Source organism: Gavialis gangeticus, unplaced genomic scaffold, assembly GCF_001723915.1.
Source record: "Gavialis gangeticus isolate Ggan-Ray unplaced genomic scaffold, GavGan_comp1, whole genome shotgun sequence".
NCBI classification, from domain to species: domain Eukaryota; kingdom Metazoa; phylum Chordata; order Crocodylia; family Gavialidae; genus Gavialis; species Gavialis gangeticus.
The window spans coordinates 52,293,954-52,297,941 of record NW_017728995.1 but is presented as its reverse complement, the minus strand read 5'-3'; the positions used below and the strand labels follow the sequence as shown (position 1 = coordinate 52,297,941).

Below are 3,988 nucleotides of genomic sequence, written 5' to 3'. Positions count from 1 at the left end.
AATCCATGCTGATTGCCCCTGAGCATCATTTCTGATGCCGGCCCATCACAAATGTGCTCCTTGATGATCTTCTCAAAGAGTTTCCCCAGGATTGAGGTAAGACTGACGGGCCTATAGTTGCCCGGGTCCTCCCTCTTCCCTTTCTTGAAGATGGGGACCACATTTGCTACCTTCCAATCATCTGGCACCTGGCCCAAGCACCACGATCGGTCATAGAGCCGTGCCAGGGGCCCTGCAATAAAGGTCATTTCCAACCCTAATGTCTATGAAATCTATTAAATCTATTAATGGTTATGCTGCATCCATGCATGATACCAAAGTGCAAGGGACGAAATGTCCACTATAAATGCTGAATGACAGAAAAACAACCCCCATAAAAACTGAGCAAAAAAATAAAAGCCACCTACAGATGCGTAATTAAAAATGGGTCTGCACGTCTTTGAAAGAAATACGCCTTATCTGCCTTCATTAGGGAAACCTACCACCTAATTTGTATGCTTCACCATGGCCCCCCCTGAATAATGCCATCATTCCAGCTCTGAAATATGCTTCCTTTTTCATATGTATAGCTCCTTATTTATGTAGATATATGAACATGTAATAGGCACACTTACAAACATATACCAGGAATGGCAAAAAACTAAGACAACCTGTTGAGACCAGATTATCTGACTAAAAGTTAGATATGGGTCCAAATCAGGACCCCAGATATACACAACTTTAGAATACTGGTGCAGAACTGGATTTCTAGTTCATCTTTAGCAATGCCATATTTCATGGTGTATAGGCTTGACATGGTGTATAAGTTGACCGCATTTTTCTGATCCAAAAAGTTAGGAATTTCATAGATTCAGTGTATAAATCAACCTAACTTTTGGGATCAGAAATATGGGTCAACTTACACCTGCTCCTGCATGTCCTCACTGCACCAGCAGGTGGGTACATGCCACACTGCTGCTCAGAGGAGATAGAGCTGGGCTCAGTGTTCAGCTAGCGCAGCACTATCCCCTGCAAGTGGCACTGCCTGGACCACACCAGCTGAGCGCTGAGCCCAACGCCACTCGCAAGGGATGGGGCTGCTCTAGTTGAGCACCAAGCCAGGCTCTGTCTGCTGTGAGTGGTGCTGCCAAGCACTAAGCACAGCTCAGTCCCCTGCGAGTGGTGCTGGGCTTGGCACTTGGCTGGTGCACCCTGGCTTGGTGCTTGGCAGTGCAATACATGAGAGGGACATGGAGGGGGTATGTTTCCCCCCAGATTTGTGCACCCACAGTGGGCATGGGGATGCAGCCTGGCCAGACAGGCACAGGCAGGAGCTGCCTCCATAGCCCACCGGGTGGGATGCAGTGCAGAAGGGCAGAGCATGGCAGGTGAGATTTGTTGCTGCCACCACCACTGCCAAGACCTCCATGCCAGCTGCACTGCCAGCAGTATGAGGAGTAATAGACAGGGGGAAGCTGTACTGACCTTACCTCCTCCCACCACCATCTGTTCACACACGGGGCCATGGCTGTACCCTGCCACCATGGCCCAGCCACCACCACTGCTGTTCCTCTCAGGCTGTGACTGTACCCCAGAGGTAAGGAGAGGTGGCAGGCAGCATGGGTGGCCTGAGGAGAGTGGCAGCGGTGGTGGCTGGGCCATGGTGGTGTGGTACAGCAGTGGTCTGGTGCACAAGAAGCTGGAGGTGGGAAGAGGTGAGGGCAGTGCAGCACCCTTCCCCCCCCCATTACTCCTCATGATGCTGATGGCATAGCTGGCACAGTGGTCCTGGTGGCAGCAACAGCAGCCTCACTGCCCTGCTCTGCTTCACCCTCCCATGCTGGGTCCCACCCGCTGGGCTGCAGAGGCACCTCCTGCCCATGCCAGTCTGGCCAGGCTGCAGCCCCGTGTCTGCTGTAGATGCACAAATCTGGGGGCTGCCCCCCAATCCTACATACACCCTGGCCTGCCCCACACACCCACCCCCTCTCCCACACACAAGAGGGCTGGGGCTTAGGGGCAGCAGGTCAGGAGTGAGGGACACCAGCAGGGCTGGGGGGAGGGGTGGAGTTGTGCATTGGGACTGAGAGACACTGGCAGGACCAGGGGACTGCAAGTCAGGAGTGAGGGGCTCTGGCAATTTGCATTGTGCAAATTGCACAATGATGAATGTCATTTGGGAGTAATGGAGGGCCACGTGTTGATATTGTTGTTAATGTTTTCCTATTTAAGTTGATTTCGGTCCTTAAAATTAAGACTGTTGAGCTGCTTAAATTCGTAGTGCAATAAGTATTTTAGGGCCAAAATACTTGTGTTTTCTACTTGAACTATTTACTGGACTGGGACTTGCAATCAGTGTTAGGAATGGGTCCTGGTACAAGAAGATTGAGAAACACTGAACTACAGGATCTATTGAAATTTGTCTATATCACAGCAACCACATGCACCAGAAATGACAGAGCCAAGTATATACTACTTATCTGTGTTAAAAGGCACACTCCGGACTCAGAAGTTCACCAGTAAGGCTACTCTAGGCCCATCCTCAGCACCTGCACTCAAGTCCTTAGTTTGCACTAGGCCTGAGAACAGCCATTAGGGACAAACCTAGAGAAGTATTACTGGTCTTAGTTCGGAGATTCACGTGGACAAGACTTCCTTAGTCCTGCCTTCACTAGGTCCAGCTTCTACAGCACTAGTGGCAATTCCATGAAGACTCGTTCAGCTCTATTTTTCTATGATTCTATGATTATTTGTTTTTTATCAACCTAACTGAATAACTCAAAACAATAAAGAGAATGGAAGAGAAAAGAATAGGGATTTACAAGGGAAAGTGTGTATATGGAGGGAGCAAGGGATGTTGAATTGGGAAGGAAGCTACTGAGATAATGAAGATTTTAGTTTGTAATAAATAGTTTTGTCTTTTCAGTAGAAAATATGACATCCACAGGGGAATAGTGTCCTCTGTTTACAGTTTTGAACATTTTATATCAACAAACCATTTTTTAGTCTACAGGGAAATATATTTCCACAATAACTGTCTACTCCAGTCAACATACAGTAGGTGCATTATTTTTGCATTATAGAATTATTGATGTGTTGCTAATGCTATTTCTTTTTTAATTAACTTTGAAGGATAGATATCCTTTTGCAAAATGAGCTGTAATCCCCAGAGCCAAAAATTACACAACACAGTGCATGTGTGTGGATGGGAGGTATTATGAAGTACCACTCCTATATTTCAATTTGTCACTATTGTTTTGCATTGCCAGCCCACTGCTTTTTAAATTGCTGGAGAGCAGGTAGGGTCCATGACACAAGAGACAAGACACTTTCTGAAAAGGGATACACATTCCTGTATACTAGCTGACAGGCTAGCAGTAGGTATCTTTCATTCAGTACATCTCTATACATTGCAGTAAAATGCCTGGGGAGCCCTAGTAATGAATACATCTGGTTTTACCCTACTCTGCAAAAGCCGCTTTGAGGATATGATTACTATGCTACAGAAGGGATGCAGGCTAAAAAGGAAAAAGCAAAATTTGATAGGAATCAATGCCCTATTCAAGTATAAAGATGATGAAGAAAGAGAAAATACGCAATTGATGCTCTGCTATTTGAGTTTGAAAAGATTATACCACTCCAACTCCAAACAAGGTGAGGTAAAAAATGTCCACAGACATAAAATATGCAAGCTTTACTTTTCTGAGACGCTATACTCCATGAAAGGGGAAAGTATGTGTCAACAAAGATTTTGTGAAATTCTTCCACTTTTTGTTTTAAGCAAGAGGACATGAAAAATAAGTAGACTAAAAATGATGTATCTGACACATTGCCAAACCATTTTCATTATGAAAAATGTGGTTTATAGAAGAACTTGATCTGAAATGGCTCGTAAAACATTTTTTAGCTAGAAATAAGCCAACAGATGAGCTTAGCATCCAGAATCAAGTCTGAATGCAAATTTACCCAAGCATTCAGCATTCAGGGCCTTACTGAATTGTTCAGGTCA

The 3,988-nt window shown here is 45.7% G+C and overlaps 1 long non-coding RNA gene across 1 annotated transcript in view; it reads left to right on the top strand.

Annotated features, from left to right (window-relative positions):
* The window catches only part of LOC109287852, a 7,586-nt gene extending 5,410 nt beyond the window's left edge, over nucleotides 1–2,176 (top strand). The window contains exon 3 of the long non-coding RNA XR_002094985.1: nucleotides 2,068–2,176. This is a non-coding gene — a long non-coding RNA (uncharacterized LOC109287852). The remainder of the gene's footprint in view (nucleotides 1–2,067) is intronic.
* The last annotated feature ends 1,812 nt before the right edge of the window (nucleotides 2,177–3,988 follow it).